Source organism: Accipiter gentilis, chromosome 2 (genome assembly GCF_929443795.1).
Source record: "Accipiter gentilis chromosome 2, bAccGen1.1, whole genome shotgun sequence".
Taxonomy (NCBI): domain Eukaryota; kingdom Metazoa; phylum Chordata; class Aves; order Accipitriformes; family Accipitridae; genus Astur; species Astur gentilis.
The window spans coordinates 41,885,499-41,904,826 of NC_064881.1; the positions used below are offsets into that span (position 1 = coordinate 41,885,499).

The following is a 19,328-nucleotide window of genomic DNA, read 5'->3' on the forward strand; positions in this document are numbered from 1 at the left end:
CGGTCCCCGGCCCTACACGGGGAAGGGAAACAAAATTTTGCCCAAGGAAGTTACTGGGGCGGGCTGAGGACTGCAGCCCGGCTCTGACCTGCGTGCCACGGCGCTGGTGACGCAGGACAGGGCGAGAGCCGAAGCAAGCGGAGATTCAAAGCCTTTGGAGGTTTAGGTGTACAATTGAAATATTAATTTAGTGCGATCTAATCCAAGATACCGCATGGTAGATAGCACACCCCTGAAGTTACAGTGAGATTATGCTACTCGTAAGTCCTATTAGCCTAGACTTGTTGGAAGATCTGCTATCTAGTAGCAAGATACAGTCGGGAAATTATTTCTTTTAATGAATTCATCGAAGTAAACAGAAAAATAGCCTGGGTCCTATCTGTCTACATCTCTTTGGCAGAAAGGCAAAGAGGCACGAGAGTTCATCGACAGTTTTAAATGGGGGAAAGGATTCCTGCGATGCAGCAGAGGAGCAGAGATTGCAGCATCCCTTGGAGATACACACCACCTTCTGCAAAGCGATAAACAACCGTCGCCTGAAGCCCACCCAAAATTCGGGTGGCTGGCAAAACCTCCACCGCGAGCCGAGGATGAAGAAATGCCTCCCACCTCCCCAGGTAACCGGCCACGCTTCGGAGGGGCAGCCTCATCCCGCCCCCCCCCCCCCTCAGCATCCCGCCGCCGAACCTACAGCGGGGGCCCAGCCCCCGTCCTCCCAGCAACGGGGGTCTAACCCCGCCGGCCCTACACCGGGGGCCCTATAGCAGGGGGTCCATCCCCGCCACGCTACGATGGGGGGGGGGTCCCGACCCCCACGACCGAGGGGTCCAGCCTCTCCCATCCCCACACGGGGAGGTCCAGCCCACGCGATCCTGGACCGAGGCTCCTCACCCCATGGCCCCTGTACCAAGGGTCCACACACACCCACACCCCCCCCCCCCGCCACCCCGCCACCGCTCGCACCGCCCGGGGCCGAGGGGGGTGGGGGGAGCGGGGGGGGGGGGGGGGGCTGCCCCCCGCTGCGAGCCCCGGCTGCGCCCGGAGGATCGCGGGGGGGGGGTGGGGTGGGGGGTGGTCCGCGCGGTTCCGCCCGTGGAGCGGGACGGGGGGGCGCGGCGGGGAGCGGCGGAGCGTCCGGTCGTGCCACCCCATGGGGTGCGGAGCGCCCGGCGGAGCCCACGCGCGCACCGCTCGGGGCGGGGGGGGGGGGGGTGGGGGGGGGGGGGGGGGTGCGTGGAAAATTCGTGGGGCTGAGCCGGAGGAGGAGCGGCCGGAGCCGGGCGGGGGGACGGGGAGACGGGGCCACGGCCCCGCTCGCAACTTTCCGCCGCGCCGAGGGACCCCGGCGGCCGCGCCGGCGGTGGTATCGTATGCAAATACGCACGCTGACGTCAGAGATCATGTGGGTTTTGGCGTAGATCCCCACCGATCGAGGGCTCTTTTTTTTTTTTTTTCCCTTTTTTTTTTCTTTTTTTTTTTCTTTTTTTTTTTTTTTCTCCCCCCCTTTTTTTTTTTTTTTTTTTTTTTTTTTTTCCGCGGCGGGGCCGGGGCGGCGTGTGCGTGCGTGCGCGCGTGGCGGTGCGCGCGTGTTTCCCCCGCGGGCCGGCGCGGGCGGGCGCGGGTGCGGGCGGGGGGGGGGGGGGGGGGGCGGGGGGGCGCGGGGTCCCGCGGCCGCGGGCTGCCGCGGCGGCGCGCGGAGGGGCGCGGAGCTGGCGCGCGGAGCCCCGGTGCCGCTCCGCCCGGGACAGTCGGTGCCGCCGCCCTGGGCGCAGGTAGGAAACTTCCCAGGCGGGTCCCCCCCCCGCCCCCCCCTGCCCCACCACCACCTCCCCCCCACCAACCCCCCCCCCCCCGGCGGCGGCGCGGCGCTGCCCGGCCGCCCCCCCCCCGGCCCCCCCCCCCTCCCCGCACACATGCACTCGCCGGCGCTCCAGCCCCGGCCGCTCGCACCCAACTTTTCCTCCCGCAAAAACTGTCCGGTTCCCGGGACTCCGGCGGGGGCCGGGAGGAGGGGGGGGCGGGGGAGACCGCCGGCGGGGTGTATGGGGGGAGCGGGGAGGGTTGTCGGCGGGGGGCTCTTAATTTTTGTAGCTATATTTTTAATTTTTCGCCGTGCAGCTTGCTTCCCTCCCCCCCCCCCCCCACCCCGTCCTCCTCCCCGCTCCCCGCCGCCTCCCGATCGCAAGTTTGGGTGAAGGGGGGAAGGCAGGAGGAGGAGGGGGAACGGCGAAGGGGGGGGGGGGGGAGGAAAAAAACATGTCTACGTTTGTCTGTGTCGACATCAGCAACACAAAATATGGCGTCCGCTTTCGACAGGGCGTTACGTAGAGGCGAGCAGGGCGATTTTGTCAGTGCGGTCTTTAAAAAGGAACCGCTGGCTTCCACGGGCGGGGGGAAAGCCGCCCCGGGGGTGCTGCAGGCGCAGGAGGGGCCCCGGCGCCGCCACGCGTGGCTCCGCGCCCGCGGCCGGACTTGGCAGCGGTTTCGTCTGGTTTAATTTTTGATTAATTTTTTTTTTTTTTTCCCTCCCCCCCCCCCCCCCCCCCCTCCCGTCTCCCTTCCCCCCCCCCCCCCCCTCCTTGTCAGCTCCCCCGTGGCGTGGGGGCTCGCTGCCTCCTGCCCCGCCGCTGCCGGTAAGTGCGGAGAGCGGCGGGGCGGAGCGGGCGGCACCGAGCCCGGGACCGCGGCGGGGCAGAGCCGGGCGCTCCGCTCCATCCCTCCTTCAGCCTCTGCGAAAGTCTCTGCCTTCCTGTGGCGTTTCATTTATCTCGGGATGGGGAGATTTGGGGAAACTCGGCCTTTGGTACGGTGCACCCGCTTCTTTTTTTTTTTTTTTTTTTTTTTTTTTTTTTTTTTTTTTTTTTTTTTTTTTTTTTTTAGGAGGGGTGACTTTCCCTTTTGTTTTAGCTGGTTTCCAAAGCCGTCACACAACTGTCTCCTTTATACCCCCCCCCCCCCCCCCCCAGTCTCTCTCCCTCTGGGATGAGGGAGATGGCAAAAGACACAGATTTTTCTCCCTTCTTTGCTAGGAATAAAACTTGGAAGTGGAGTTGGGATGTGCCTGCCTGACTTTGGGGTATCCCTCTGCCCGGCTCTTTCCTGAGCCCTTTTGTTCGCTTTGCGCCTGGGAATCCCTCCTGAGGGAGACAGCCTGCTGGGGGGACGTGGCCCTGATTTCGTCCCCCGTTGGGCTGCCCAGGCACCTCTCCGGGTGGAGGCTCCCCATCCTCTCAGGTCAGGTGCTTCTTTTAAACCCCAGGAGCCTGCGAGGGCTCTGCCATGCAGGGCAACTCAGCAAAACTTTTGGGTTGGAAGGTGGAGAACAAAAGGGGGAAAAGCATCCAAAGACGTAGGAATGGGAAGGAAGAGGAGGACTTGTGCTGGGTAGGAAGATGACTTGGTGGTCAGGATTGCTGGGCGTCAGCACCTCCTGCCAACTGGGTCCCGAGGCGGCAAGTGCGGGGAGCAGCAGGCGAGGGTGGCGGAGCGCGTGGTGCCTCGCAAAGCTGCACCTCTGGCAGCTCCGGGGATCTCCCTCGGCGGTGCCGGGGTCGCCGTGTGAGGCTGTCAGCTAGGCAGAACTGGTCTTTCCTATTTGGTTTTTTTTTTTTGTCCCACAGGTGTCAAGATCCCAGTTCAGGAAGGGGCTTTAGTACGTCCTTTAGTGGAACGATGGTAGTCATCCCAACACGCACAAAAAAAGCCTTTCCAAGTCGGGGCTGAGAACCAAAATGTCAAATGCCTCAACGTAATTCTTTTACAGCAAATGATGGCAAATCATTGCAGCTCTCTGCTTCGTCATCTAGCTTACCTACAAATAATCCACATGTAGCTGGTCAATGAGTTGTCTTTTTGAAAAAAAATACCTAGAGATTATACTTCGTGCAGGGTTTGTCCCTCCTGGCTGGGGCTGGGATAGTTGTGCAGGTGCAGGTGTGACTACCAGGGGTCTGACATCTCTAGCAGAAACCTCTGGCATGTTGTCTTACTGGGAAATGGCATGTGAAGTAACACTGCTGTGTGCTGCTGTGGTTTTATTAGACCAGTAGAGGACTAATTTTGTTGTTTAAGAGGTATCTGTGACTGAAGTGCTTTGCCAGTGTAATATATTCTTGTCCCAGCAAAGCCTTTCTAATGTAGATGTGGCTTCAGTCTGTTGTATGAACTCAGCAGCTCTTTGAAACATAGAATTGCAAATTGATATCCGGGTCAGGGAAACCAATCTACTGGCCAGCAATCGGGAAGAATATAAATGCTAAAAAGCCCATGCACTTTTAAAGTTGTTGGCTGGTCCTTATTTTACTTCAGCAGGTCCTTATTTTGCTTCAGCAGTCGTGTGCGTGTTTATCCACTTACAGGCTTCTGCAGAAATGAATGGCCAAGAGCTCTCCCGTGTTCGTCCTCTCTTCTTGTACCTGTGAAGAGCTCCGTGCCGGAAAGTGCTTATAGATGTGTATAGCTCAGTTACCAGCCCAAAGCCCATGTGATTACTCACCTTCATAAAATGACATTTTTCCTGCTTTCCCACCCCAAAAGTTTTCCTGTCACAGTTTTGTCCCATGGGACATCTCTGTCATTGGTGTTTGAAAGAAGCACGCTCCTTCCCACTGCTTCCTCTCAAAGTACCTCTTTTTTTCCCCCCTTTTTACTCTAGTTACAATCAACAATTTCTAGACAGTGTCTGTAAAATCAATAATCCATTATATGAGAAAGCCCAAATTGGCAATGTCACATTTTGGCTCTTTTTTGTTGGGTGGGGGGAGTTTTATTGTGTTTTTATTAAAAGTCCAAAAAAGAAAGCTAACATTAAATATAGCAAAGTTACTTGCTGCTTTTTACATTTTCAAACCAGTATCAAACTGCTGTGGGCTGGAACGAGAACACAGCAGGTTTTGCTCATCCTCACGCAAGATGAAGATTTTAATGCCAGGCATGACATCACTGTTTTTGCATGTGCGACATCTTCGGGTTTTATTCCTTTTAGCTTTGTTCTAACTCAGATGATCCTCAGCAATATTATTTGGAGTCTCTTCTGATTGGGTGTTTTGACCCATGTCTAAATTGTTTTCCTGTGTGCCCACTTAAGGAATGAAAACATCCACTGAAAATAAATCAAAATAGTATTTCGATTAGAACTTGTTTAGAAACAGTGTCACAAGTGAACTCCCTGAGATTTTAGCATGGCTGTCAGGTTGCAGTAAAGCTGCATTTGCTTTTTGTGTGGAGAGAGTGTATTTGTAGTTTTGACTTCCTGGCAGGCGTGAGGATAATTCAGCAAGTGTGTTCTTTCTCTAAAAGTTACTGCAAACTGAAGGCTGTAACATGCATATCTGCATGATGGTATCTGTTCATATTGAAAGTAAGTAATAAACAAAAGTAGGCATAAAAATAATCCATAAAGGCTTTAACTTAAAGCCATTAAAGTAATTGCTGGTCATCTGTCAAGGTGTGTTTACGTGTGTCACATCAACTGGAACTAATACTTGTGGTGTTAGTTTATTTTATCAACCCTTCAAAAATAGGCAGGTCTGAAGTTTACTGAGTGTCATGATAACAGTTCAGTCCCAGGGTAGCAGTAAGTTAGTTTGTTTTCTGAAAAAGCCAGAAGAGCTGTTGGTTTCCAGAATGTTACAAATACTTTTCATACAGGGTAGTATTTGACAGTTTGGTTTACAAAGGTGTAGCAAGACGGGAACGAAGTGAATTGGGCCCCTTGGAAGATGAAGGGAAGAGAGCTCAGTTCCAGCCTTGCCATCCCGAGGCAGTTCAGAAATCGCCAAGCCAGCCCTCCCTCCCCAAAACTGCCATGCCTTTGCAAGTCAGAAGGGTTGTTTGATTGATTGCTTTGTTTTAAAAAAGATGCACTTGGGGTTGTTTCATGAAATGCTGCGGGTTTGGATGTAAGATGATGCACTTGGCAAGCTTTCCTCAGAACTGTGAGACCCAAAACCTGTTTCTAACGTGAAAACTGAATTTTCCATAAGCTGCGTTTACGTAAAATGGCCAGTATTATGAGTCTGCTGGTGAAACTGGGAGATCCGGTGAAACTGAGGGAATGTGTGAAATGATTTTGTGTTATTTAGCACTGACAAAGCCTCAGATGGCTGTTTCTTGTTAGCAAGCAGAGGGAGAACGACACAGGCAAGCAGAGGAGGTTTTGGCATTTGTAACCAGGAGGGGACTTTTTTTAAAGTCCTCCTGGGGGGGATTATTCTGGTAGCTGAGGACATGGGTTATGATGCAACATGCCTTTGAATTCATGGATGAGACAGCACGTGCCCGAGCTGCCTGCGGCGGGCAATGTCCTGAGTGGGGCTGGTGGTGGGAAGGCTCGTGTTGGTGCTTGGCAGAGGGGAGCGTTTGCCATCTGGAGGGCTGACGGAGAAGGGAGGAAGGGTCGGGAAGCAAATGGGGGGAAGAAGGTGATCTGTAACGCCTGCGTGGTTAGAAATTGCATGTTGGGAGGTGGGCGGGGGGGGGATTTCAGTGAGTTGTGACAACCTTTCGCGAATCGGCCCGTTGCACAGGGTACATGCCGGGCGGTGAACCAGGGCGTATGTAAGGAATTCAGTGTCCCTCCGGCGGCGAGCCTCCCCACCTACGTCTACAGTTGTTATCTTCTCCAGGTTGTGGCCCCTGGGCAGACTTTCCAGCAGGGATCTGATCTAGCAGAGCGAAGCCTGCTCACCACTTGCTTGCCTCTCCGATTAACTTTTGCAGACATTTTGGGAGGAATTTGCAGATCACCACCGTCCCTCTCCCCCATAGACTACAGGTTAAGCAGGGCCATGGTCCAGGCTCACCCTTGGGCTCAGTTGCCATCTACACCGTTCACAAGTTCTGAAGTGATGTAGGTCTTCTCCATCTTGTGCTGCCCTTCATCTCGCAGCTGGGGGAAGCCTGCTGGCTGCCCACCCCCTGGGGCTCTGGCTGGAAGAGCAGCCCCAGCATCCATAGGGTCATAGAACCATAGAAGGGTTTGGGTTGAAAGGGACCCTTAAAGGTCATCTCATCCAGCATGCCCTGAGATGGGCAGGGACACCTTGTGCTAGTTCAGGTTGCTCAAAGCCCTGTCCAACCTGACCTTGAACACTGCTAATGATGGAGCATCCACAGCTTTGCTGGACAACCTGTTCCAGGGTCTCACCGCCTTCATCGTAAAAAGTTTCTTCCTATGTCCAATCTAAACCTACGCTCTTTCAGCTTAAAACCATTGCCCCTTGCCCCATCACTACAGGCCTTGGTAAAAAGTGAGCATGTATGTATTTCAGACTATTGTAACACCTCATTACACAAGGTAGGTACCCAGAGCCTAGGGGTGCACGAGTGCTTTGGTAGGGTCAGTGTCGCACAACCACGCCAAGAACTTGGCTCCTTGGGTGAATTTGCTGCTTGTGGCTTTATCCTTCCCACCCCGCGCAATGAGTTTGATAAGCGGCGTTAGCAAAAAATGCCCCTTTGCTGGTGTAACAGCCTTTCTGCTCACAGGTTTTTGCCAGGACAGCTACATCAGTGACATGTCCTGCCCTGGGCTGATAGAACTGCATGGTAAGCATTAGTGGTACAGGCCTGACATGAGACGTTCCCATGCAGAGATGTCTGTTGTTGTGTGCTTGTTCAGCTCTTGATGTCTGCACATCGACACTCCTCTCTGGGGAACCTTTTTACTGCTTGAGTTAAGCCCAGTGCTCCCTGCAGGAGCAGGCGTTGGAGGCTCTGGGCCACAGGAGCGGGGCGCGTCCTGGCCCAAACACAAGTGCCTCTGTGCACATCGTGGACTTTCCTCCCGACTGGTGTTTTCTGACCAAGGTGTAGTTCAGTTCAGTTCACTTGGGAGACTCCTCCACAGCCTGAAATTCATCTTCTGTCCTGGAAAAATATAACAAAGCTGAAAAACTTAAGTTATTTCCCTTGTGTTACTCTACTCGCTGTCCCCGTAGCTGTGGGTTTGCACAGAAACAGTCTTGGTGAGAAGCAACCCTCTGCTTCACTCCCTCCTTGCCTAAGGGAGAGAGATACAGATACATAGATATTTTTAGTGTTATTTTTTAACTTGCAGCATTTCAGTGATGTGATTTACAGTGTGGTCCCAGTTGGCACCAACAGAGGGGACAATTAACTTCATGCGAGCAGTGGGAGGGGTGGGACGGGAACTTCTCGCACTGGTTTCCGTGCCCCATCACAGACCTCAAATCTTAGTTTTTCTTCCCTTTTTTTTTTGCCGTTCTTCCTGTCCTGACCTTATTTGCCCTCTTAAATGCTAAATTTTTTTTTGAAGTTGCAACCTCATACTACCTGTCGATTTTGGCTTCTCTTTTGTCATTAATTGTCTGTTATTCCCACAATTTTCTAGTAAGTTTAAAAGCTGCATATTTCACTTGCTGGAGCTTAAAGGAAAAAAAAAAGAAAAGAAAGGAAAGAGATTTTCTCGCTTGTTTTGAGTCAATGACCATAACTAAGGAAGCCTCAAGTTCAGGGTTATTTAACCTCTTGTCCAGTCTGATGACTGGAGGAAGAAGTTCTGTGAGCAAAGCTGTATAGGGAAAAATGTGTTTCCTTTCTTTTTAAGCAGAATCTTGTTGTTTGTTGTTGTTTTTTAAAAAGCACCCAAAAAAAGCAGGTTCTGAGCTGCTGCTAAAGGCACCCTCAGAGGGGTTTAATAAAGTACCAGTATTTCTCAAGAATTCTGTGCCCCTTCCCTTGCCTCCAATGTATGTGTTCCTTTTTCTCACTCTCCAAGCTTTGGACTTTTTTAATATCTCTGAAACCTAATTTCATGCTTATTAGTTTCAGTTACTTTATGTTACACTTCACTCAGATAGCAGAAGTAGGAAAATACTTGCTCTTTTTTAAAATCTTATTTGCAAGAAGAAAATCCAAGAGTAAACTGTTGGAGGTAGTAAGTTTTGTTGGGTTTCAAAGAGTGCCGGGACGGAGGCCCTGGGAAGTGATGTGGGGAGGTTTTGCATCCTCTCATGCTGGGGAAAGCCAGTACGAAGCAGACAGCACCGGCATCTCCAAGCTTTGCTGCCGGGCTGGCAGAGCACTGCTGATTCACTCTCACACGAAATAAAGGAAAGTCCTGATGGTTCTGGCCTGAAGTGTTTTTGAGGAGATGCCTTCCTCGCCTCTCTCTCTGCCTCCCACCTCTAAAGCAAATATGTTTTGTTGTGGGGTGGGTTTTTTTCGGCATCCTGTTCAGCACAAACTGTCAGGCACTGCAGGGAGTTTTTCCTTGTCTTTTGTCTCTCCAGAAACTGATTTATTTAAATGATATGCTGGGAGCACACTGCTGTTACAGGCTTTGGTGCTTGTTGTCTTCTGGACTTTGGTACAGTTTCCTTGAAAATTGTGGAAGATGGGGTTATCCCCAGCACGGTCCCCCCTGAAGCTGATTTTTTCCTGCATTTTTCCAAAGAGATTCCCCTTCTCAGTCTTCTGAGAAGAGCAGCGTTGGGTCCGACCTATTTATTTTCACGTGATTGAAAGGCGAGGAAGTTGTTTGAATGCTCGGCTCCTTCCTGGGGAGAGCACTTGGTCGCCTGGGTGGGTGTCCACCTGGCTGTTGTTGCTCCCATCTGTGGGACCACTGCGCTAACGCCCTCCTTTTGCTCAGCCAAAGGTGGTTGGAGTCCTTTATCGCTGCTTTATTTCCTTGTCACCGTCTGGCATCCTCATGGCATCTCTTGCAGCCTGTCACAGTTATGATACTGCTTTTCATTACTGTCATGCAATGCTCGGTACCAGGAGGAGTGACCTCGTGGTTGCAGGTTTTTGGGATCTGTTCCTCTTCTCTAAGGACTGGTCAGCCAGGTATTTTTGAGACCCAGAAGCCCTTTTACCTGGGCTTTGACCTAAGGCACAGGTCTCCCCAACCTGTGCTCAGGTACAAGCATCTTGCCGGGAAGATGCCAGCTCCACTGTATTACTGTTTTGAGGGTGAGGTTTAATTTTCTTTGAGAAGATGCTGAAAAAGCCTCGTGTGGGGTTTTTGAACCAGGGACGGTACCTGGGGATGCTGTGCGGGAGAGCTGGCAAACGCGGCAGAGTCCCTGGTGCAGCTATGCCAGGCTGCTGTGTGCCGGGGCTGGTGGCTGCTGAGGACCTGCAGGATTTTGCCCAAGTGCTACGGGTAGGAAGTTTCCAGGTACAAATGGTGATGAATAAATTCAGACGACTGCTGCCTTAGAAAGCCTTTACTTCCCTCTGTCTGTCTGGGATCCTCTGGCATAAGGAAGGAATAGGCTCCATGTGTGCTTTAAAGCAGTTGGAGTGACGAGGAAGAACGATGCGTTTGGAGGGAACTGTTTTCTTAACTGCTCTTAACCTGGTATCTTATCTTTCTTTACGGTTAGAGCATCCTCGCAATTTTGCTGTTGCTAAAACAGTTTTTATGGGACGCCCCTCATCTGCATATCTGCCGGCATCTCGTCTGTGTGCCTTGCGCTTATGTCGAGGGGATGAGGTGGTTTGGGAAATACTGCTCAAGGCGAACACAAGTTTCAAGATCCACAGTTAATCAGATACAGGAAAAAAATGTTAGCTCTCTAAAGTATTTTGCTTTCAAGCCTAAATATACTTGAAGTGCCTAAATTCTGTTTGCTTGTCCTGTTATCCTGGATCTTATCTATAAGTACCTTATTTTCATGTTTTACCTTATATTTACATGTTTACCCTCTATGTGATGGTCCAGGAGACTGTGCGAACACTTGGTGCATGTCTGAGCCGGGAGAGGAGTGTCACAGGATATTATTTATGCTGAAAAGAGCTCATACATAGGGATGATCTTAGCTCCAGCCCCGTCTCTTCAGCAGCAGATCAGAGTGCCGAGTCGGTGGATTTAAAGTTAATCGCCTGAAATCTGAACTCCTTTTTGTTCGCTCTGCTCTTGCTTTTTGGCGAGTGGCGGACCGTCTTGTTTTCCCCGCAAAGAGCTCAAGAGCAGATGCTTTCAGCCTCGGGTCTGCAACTCTGGGGTGCGGGAGGTGACCAGGCACCAGCACAACCCTCACCAGCTGGTCCCAGTTCCCTGCTGGGCCCTCTGCACCTCTCCCACAAAATGTCAAGGGGATTTAAATATGTTTTGGTGTTTGGTTGTGGTTTTTTTTACCAAAAAAAAAAAAAGCCACAAGCCCCTGTCTGCACCCTGAGCCCAGTTTAGAAGGAAGTACGTTGTTGAGCGCGTGTTTTGCGTTTTCAATGTTTTTGCAGTACCCTCTTCCTTCCCTCTTCCCCCACCTGCCTGTTTCCACCCTGCCATCACTTCCAAGGGCTCCGTCCGCATCCCAGCAAGGAGCCTGCCGTGGCAGGGGGCTCACAGGGAAGGGAAGGCTCCATCGGGGGAAAAGCGTTTGTGGTGCTTGACGAAGTGAGAGACCTGCTTTGAAATGTGCTATTAAATGTGAAGAGCACCCCCTGAAAAGTGTGCGAGGTACTTTGCAGGGAGGATATTGGGTATTTAACATTAGCATTGCTGCCTCACAAAATTGGTGGTGATGTAAACAGTATGCAGTACTGTATGGCAAAGGATTTCTGGCTGTTTGCAGGCTGCTTTACTTACAGAAGGTAGCGGGCAGCAAGAGGGGATGGGGATTACCATCTGATCTCTGCCATGCTTTTAACTTTTCTTTTAGATGTTTTGTGTGCAACGGTGTGAGGTGTAGCTTGCTGCGTTTTGGAAATGGTGTATTTGCACAGGAAAGCTGAATTCGTACCTGAGCCTCCTCTCTGTATCGATTTCTGCAGCCAAGGTTGGAATTTGATCATATTTTTCAGTTAGCTGCTTTGGTCTTGATGCATCCTTTCCTATTTGCCTCTCCCTGGCACAAGCAGTACCCCACAGTAGGTGCAGTTCTCGCAGGACCACTCAGACTGGCTCACGTTTTCCTGTAGCGTGCTTTTGTTATTTTATTTTTCAATCTGCCTGTATTTTGTTCATGCCTGTGTAGAAGGGGTTTTTATTTGTTCCTTCTCATTCTCGTCCTGACCTTTTTACTGAATCTCAGGGTGGAGGCTGCTACTGTGTGTCACAAGGCTACTGTCACGTTGGGTTTGGTTTGTGCATCTAGGCACTGCCATAGCATCCTCCAGAAGAGTTCCCACACCAAGCTTCTGGCACAGATCAGCCAGGAGACCCTTCTTCTGCTCAAATTTGTGATTGCGGGTCTGCACAGCAGCGGAGAAAGACTGGTTTGCCACGCTTTATTACTGGTCTTCTACAACCTACAGATACTCATCTTGAAACATTCTCCACCTTTTGCTGTAGCCACTTGGCTTGGTTGGGTTGCAGCTTGATTAATTTTTGGCTAGCGCATGAGTGGCCCTTGTCCCTTTGCTGTGTTTTAAAGTCAGTAAAAAGTGCTCAAAAAGTTGGAAGCAGCAAGTTTAACACATGCTTAGTACTGAAACTTTTACAATATAGCTAGAGGAGGAGGAAAAATATCAAGAATCTTACTACTTTTTTCCCCCTCTTTTTTTAAATGAAACGGGCAGCTAATAGGAAGCTGATTAAGAAACATTTGAGGTTGGGTAGCTTTTTTTGGTCATTAAACTTTTTTTGTACTTGTCTGCGGTTTTAAAATACCTGTTCTTAAATTATGTAAAATAGATGGTATGAGGGTGAGGAACAGCCCAATGCATATCTGTGTTTGGCAGCGTTCTTCATACGTGAAGTTTCATCCTTAATGTAATTTAAATAGTTCAAGGTATTAAAGTCTTTAAATCAAAGTTTATAACGACTTTAAGATTCTCCCCACTTAAAGCATGAAGGAAAGTTACATGCTATGGGTTTTAAAAGGAAGCACTGTACATTCATTGCTAATTATGTACTTTATTACTAAGTCCAAGTAGTGATTTTTTTTCCCAAGGCATGTTTGGCAAATGATAGTTTTTAATCAAATTACAGAATAAAATAATTACTTGAAATTTAACATAAACTTATTTTATAGGTCTTAATACACTGAGGATCTATTAAGGTCACCTTTGATCTGCATTGAAAGTAAGCAGGCAGAGTCTTGTTTGAAGGCAAGCAAAGCCAAGGACCGGTTTTGTTAAAAACTAAAAGAGGATCACCCCAGGAGGTTCTTGTTGGAAGCCCACTGTTTAGGTGAGAGTAGGGTGTTGATAGAGAAGGTTTTTGTCTCTTCAGTGAATACCTGCAGATAGATTAGGCAAATCATAGTTAATTATTTAACAAAGGGCCCAAAGCTGCAGTCGCCTTTGACTCCTGCACTACTTAACACCTCTGGCTGGGAGCGTGGAATTAAGACTGTAACTTTGAAATTAAGCTTTTCTTTTCCTTTTCTTCTTCCCAATGAACGCAAGTCTCTTGACTGCCAGCTCTGAGCATCACAGCCTGAACAGATGAAGTGCAAACTTTTGCACTCTATGCTAAGGACACTTACATAAAAGGGAGATACTCAGATTGCCCGCCCAGTTCATGAGCTTGCTGTTGAAGAAGATGGGTCTGTGCTGTCCCTATCCACCTGGGGATCTTCAGGGAGTCTTTCTGCTACCAATCCTTGCTTTTTGTGCAGACCCCTGTCAGTTGGTTGAGCAGAAAAAGCTTCATCTGTGACAAGCCAGATGTGATGTGAGCTGAAATCCAGGAAACTAATTATTCCTGGGGCCAGTGGGACTGACGCAAACTGCTTTCCAGCACATCTGACTCGTGAGATTGAATTCCTGCGTGCACTGGGAGAGGGGTCAGGCTAACCCCCCTCTCCACTTCATGGCACCAGTGATGGGGATTTCTCCTCTGCACCCTGTCTGTTATCGTGAGACCGGTAGGAAGTCACTGTCTTCAAGATTTTCACCTCTGTCAAATGTGACAGACGTTAGCCAACAAATTAAAAAAAATGTAGTGCTGAGATTGACAGAGCCACATACAAAAATGAATGTGGAGGCAGCTGGAAACCAACCTCACAAGTCCCTTAAAAATCAGTGATACTGCCAGGGATAAAAAGAAGGAAATGGAGTTTGGCAGTGTCCAAACTTTTACCCGGTTCTTCTTGCCATCCCCCTTTTGTTTTGCCCCTGCCTGGGCTGTAGGGCTGGAGTTGCTCCCGGCAGCCTGGCTGGCAGGCAGCAGCCGTGTGGTGCCCTTCCTCGGTAAAGCTCCCGGCAAGTGGAATTACCAAAAGGTGACGTGCTTTCCCGGCTACAGACAAGGCAATGTCAGTTCAGAGGTATGAAAGGGTAAGTATAGCAAAAATACCTTTTCACCAGAGTCCTTGCTGGATGCAAGGCTGACATCACAGGAGCTGTTCTTTGAAGTTGGCTGCCTAATTCTATTGTGAATTTGGCTTTCAAGGTACAGCTTTGAACAAGCAGCTGAGACCTTTAAAAGGCCCAAACCCTTACCCTTTTTATCGGCATTTTTACGTATGTACGACTACAGGGTGCACACACGCTCCTGCACACATGCATTGTGTGGTCCTAGCTGGATAAGTGTTTGGGACATTGAACTTGTGTTAAGTAAGATGCAGCACTGAGGCCTTTTCACTCCCACAGATGTGCCCAGAGCATCAGGACAGTTGGTTCGGACACTTTGCAGCAGTCACCCACCATCCCTGCTGGGTGACAGCGGCAGGGCAGAGGGGTCAGGTGTGGTTCTGCTGGAGGTGCTGTGATCACGTCCTGGGTCTTGCTGTGATGGGGAGGATTTGATAAGAGAATCAAGCCATTCCTTCGCATTATCACATTGTAGTGAATGGGCAAACACTGCTGTTCTCATCTGGCTGTTACCTCTGAGATCACCAGCAGCTGCTTCATTAACTATTAATGGCCTGCTCATTAATGCTGTAAAAGGCTAGGACCAATCTTGCAAATTTTCTGGACTCTTTCCCTGAAATATTTATGACTTGCTCGCTGTGCAAAAGGGCAAGAGCAACAGCAGAGAACATGCCTCCAAGTTTTGTTGAGCATTATTAAAGAGCTTATGAATATGAAGAAGCTGGCAGCTTCTCTTTTTTGGCTTTCTGAGCTTGCGTGGCACATCTGGACATAGGGATCGAGCGGGCAGGTGGTTTCTGGAGCATCAGTGGCTCAGTTGGTCCGTTGGTGAGCTGTTACTCCAGACAACCCCCTGTAACACATCAGATTCATAACCAGACTAACCTAGTCTAGCGTCTGGTCTTCTGCCTTCTTAGGAGAGTCTTGGCTGCTTTAGTGATTATCTGTAGTTCCTGTAGTGCTTTCCTTTGCGTCATGCTCTGCAAGCACCAAGGTGTAAATGATACCTCCAAGAAGGTTTTATTACTCTTGTTTAACAGATGGGAAACTGAGGCACAAATGTCAAACAATTTGCCTGGAGCCAAGCAGTGGGAAGCCAGCAGAGGATGGAAATGGTTTTGCCCAAAACTGTAATGCTGCTTTTGATTAAAGTCTGGTTAGTGTGAAAGAGGGGGACACTCAGCAAGCCTCATCTGAAGCCATTGCTACAAGTTGTTCCCATCCCATCCCAAACAGAGCTCCTACATGATCACAGAGAGGATCTCTGAGTAGTGCTTTCCCTGGGAAGATGCCAGTTGTTTTAGCTCCCTCTGGTACCAAGTAGCAGCAGAGAAGCTGTTTTTCCCTTCCGTCCAGATTTTGAAGATAAAATTGTGTTCTTCCCATCACTTACATCTACCAGCAATGAAGAGTCTGTCCACTAAATCCCAACTGCAGCTCGGCTGGTGGTGCACCAGGCAGATTAAAATCTGTATTTCTTTCCCACAGTCATCTGCAGAGCAAACATTAGGGTAGATACACGTGGGAGGCTTTTTTTTGGTAAAGTAGGGGGATATGCTTTAAAGAGAACAGGTATGACTCCAGGAGTGAGGACTGGTCAGTACAAAGTTTAACATCTTTTCCATTTGCAGCTAGAGTTTAGAGTAAAAAGGCTTCTGTGTGTTTGGAAGAGGCAGGGTGTGTCAGGAATGACCAGCCTTTAATACTGTTTGAGCTTCTGGGCTTGCGGGTAGCGCCGGAGTGGAGCTAGGCGGCAAAATAGATCCATATCAGAAGCATTCCCTGGTATAACTTTTTCATTATTATTTCTTACAGAGTGTGAATATTTTATCCCACATTATGTCAAATTACAAGGGATGTTTGGTTTCTTTCCTGGAGCTATTCCTTTTAGTTGATGGAGCAAAGTTACGGTGGACCCAGGATAGAATTTTAAAGTCCCGTCCTTCACCAAAGCAGTGTTTAAGGGTTTATCTTAACAGCTTAATTTCATACTGCTAGGACAAGGTGAAGAGCCTGCTCGGGTAGCCTGGTGGTAGCCACAACTTAGTGATAGAACATGGTCATATTGTGCCCTGTATGACTGCAGCAGGCCCTGGTGGCACTCCATTGTCACATTCATCTCCAGGAATATCACGGCAGCATGCTGAATGTCATCTGGTCTTGCTCTCAAAACTAGCATAAGTAAGTGTCTTTGGGGAAGACTTCTGGGACTCTGCTGCTGCAAGAATAGCATCCAGATATTGAGCGACTCTTGCCACTCTTCATTGAAGCAATTCCTCCAAAAGCTAGAAGATGGATAGATGTAGGAATCAAGTCCCAGTCCCTTGGCTGGTGCAGCTCTTCCAGAGGTAGCTGCAGTAGATGCTGCAGAGCAGATAGTCCTTATTTTTTTAGTTATCAGTGGTGCTGTTACGTCTCCATCTGTAGAGCTGCTCTCTTCCTCATGGAAGATCTGCCCCCTCATCCCAGAAAGGGCATGAAGCTCCACCTAAGTTTTGGGAGCCCTTTCCTCACTTCTTCCTTGGTTGTTAGGAGGAGTCTGCCCAAAACAGACCCTGTTCCTCCTCTCTGAGTTTGGGGTTGAATCACAGATGAGGGATGTTGCAAAATCTCTGTTTCTGAGCAGAGGGAAGACCAGTGTAATTCAAAATGTTGGAGGCTGTGTCTCATTTTTGCCAAAGGCACCAATAGTCAAGAATTGATGATGTGAGATCACAGCGATCATTAACATTTTCAGTAAGTAGAAACTTACTGTATCCTACAAAATAACTGGAAGAGGGAGGGGTTCTCTGTAGAAACATCAGCTCTTGGTTCTTGATGTCATAACATGAACTAAAAGAGCTGCTGGCAGCAGAGGAATTCCAGATGTGTCTTCTGCATGCCACTCAGCTGTGGGTTATGTTTCCAAGGAAGAAGCATGTCAGTTCACACTCTTGGGCAGATTCCTGATTTCAGCACTTTTGGACTGAGGACTGGACCGTGCTTTGGAGAGTGCTGCAACTCGTTATTCATTTTCCTTTTCTGCCAGTGTACTCATGTCTTGTCGAGATAAAAATGATTGCTCACATTTATGAATAGTGGTTTCTAAAGTCTAGCCTTTAAAGTGATGTCTTGGCATCTAAGTAATCAATGCGGTACCAGTAGTTCACTGGGACTTGTGGGTCTCCAGCATTTTTGGTAGAAACTAACTGTTCATTAGTTATATCTGTGTTTTCCTTGTGGTCTCAGGTGGGGTAGTGGGGTACCCAGGTTTGGAAGTGTTAGCTTACATTTTCATGTGTGTTTAGATTGATAGGTACTCCAGCCAGTAGCCGCTTTGGTTAACGGTAAACTCTGACTCAGGAAAATGTTATCTAAGCCTAAAATTAAGAGGAAGAAAGGGCAAAACCAGCATTGTAGTTCATGGGTAGAAATGGGGAACCGGTCAGCCAGCCAAATAAAATGGCTCCTGGTTGACTCTGGAATGAAGCTGTCCTGCAAGACCTGCTAAACTTGGCCTTTTCAGAAGAGCTTAATCATCCTTTGAGATGTGTTAGTTTCTCATTTTTGCCACTGATACTGTTTATGTATTGTGCTTGCCTTGGCTTAAAGAGTGCATATTCACCTTGCAACTGCCGTGCTCAAGTAGCTGAGTCCTTCTGCACTAATGTGACGTGATGGGGCCCAAAACAGCACTCATCTAGAGTTTGCGTATCAGTGAAAACTGTCCTGTCGGGCTTTTTATAAAAACCATTTGTTTCACAGCATCAGTGTCATGACTCTTACTTGACAGCATCTGATGGTCTCCACTGCCAGTGGACTGAGCAGCTCTGTGTGGAAAGGCACAAAGGCTGAATTTTGTATCACAACGTGGGTTGTAACATGCTGGGAAGTTAACTCACATCTCATCTTCTTCTGAAAATAGCTTGGGGTTAAGCCATGCCTACACTACAGACTTCTGCCAGCAAAGCTGTACTGGCCAAAAAGCGTGGAGAGGTGTGATTCCCGAGTGACATGGCCATGGCCCCCAAGACACAGCGTGTGTACACTGGGGAAGCTGCCCATTCTCCAGCCTGCGAGGGTCTCACGCTGGGTTCTTGTAGACCAGGGTTTGCTGCGATAGCCCTGTCTGCCCTGTAGCGTTTTGACAAGATTATGTGGGTGTTCGTCTGCTGCTGGAGTGCTTCTGGGGTCTTGGTTCCTGTAAATTTTTAAAGGGGTGTTTTCAGATCCTCCTCAGTAAAACAGAGGTGAAAGGCGCATTATAACATTTGTAGGTCCTCTCTCATCATCCTTCTTTGTGGGGTGGTTCTGGTCTTCCTGCTGCGCTCTGGAACGGGGCACGGCAGCTGTTATTCTAGCTATGTGCCATCTAATGCTGGCTAATGTTGCAAGATCCAAAAATAAAAAGTGGGAAAATACGCAGACAGAGGAAACAAGGCACAACTTTACCTCTTGGGCAGAGTAACCCTCTTCCCTCTTCCTAGCACAGCTTCGTCCCCTGAGTCTTGAAAGATGGGTAACTTTTGGGTTTTTACCATGTACTCTTGTGGTGGGTTGACCCTGGCTAGACTCCAGGTGCCCACCAAAGCCATTCTATCACTCCCCCTCCTCAGCTGGACAGGGAGAGAAAATATAACAAAGAGCTTGTGGGTCAAGATAAGGACAGGAGAGAAAACTCACCAATTACCGTCACGGGCAAAACAGACTCAACTTGGGGAAAATTAACTCCATTTATTACCAATCAACCAGAGTAGGGTAAGGAGAAATAAAACCAAACCTCAGAACACCTTCCCTCCACCCCTCCCTTCTTCCCGGGCACAATTTCTCTCCCTAATTCTCTACCTACCCACCCCAGTGGTGCAGGGGGACGGGGAATGGGGCTTGGGGTCGGTTCATCACATGTTATCTCTGCCACTTCATCCTCTTCAGGGGCAGGACTCATCACACTCTTCCCCTGCTCCAGCGTGGGCTCCCTCCCACAGGAGACAGTCCTCCACAAACTTCTCCAACATGGGTACTTCCCACAGGCTGCAGTTCTTCACGAACTGCTCCAGCGTGGGTCCTTTCCACGATGTGCAGTCCTTCAGGACCACACTGCTCCAGCGTGGGTCCCC

General features: G+C 49.4%; 1 protein-coding gene across 4 annotated transcripts in view; it reads left to right on the forward strand.

Moving 5' to 3' along the window:
- Positions 1-563: 563 nt before the first annotated feature.
- Positions 564-19,328, forward strand: part of ZHX2 (zinc fingers and homeoboxes 2) — a 79,944-nt gene continuing 61,179 nt past the window's right edge. Inside the window, exon 1 of one of the 4 annotated variants that reach the window (XM_049824713.1) lies at positions 564-617. The gene's annotated coding sequence lies outside the window, so the exon portion shown is untranslated. Of the gene's footprint in view, positions 618-1,290; positions 1,403-1,717; positions 1,773-19,328 lie in introns of those variants that run through there. The other 3 variants (XM_049824704.1, XM_049824681.1, XM_049824693.1) reach the window with 3 other exon arrangements.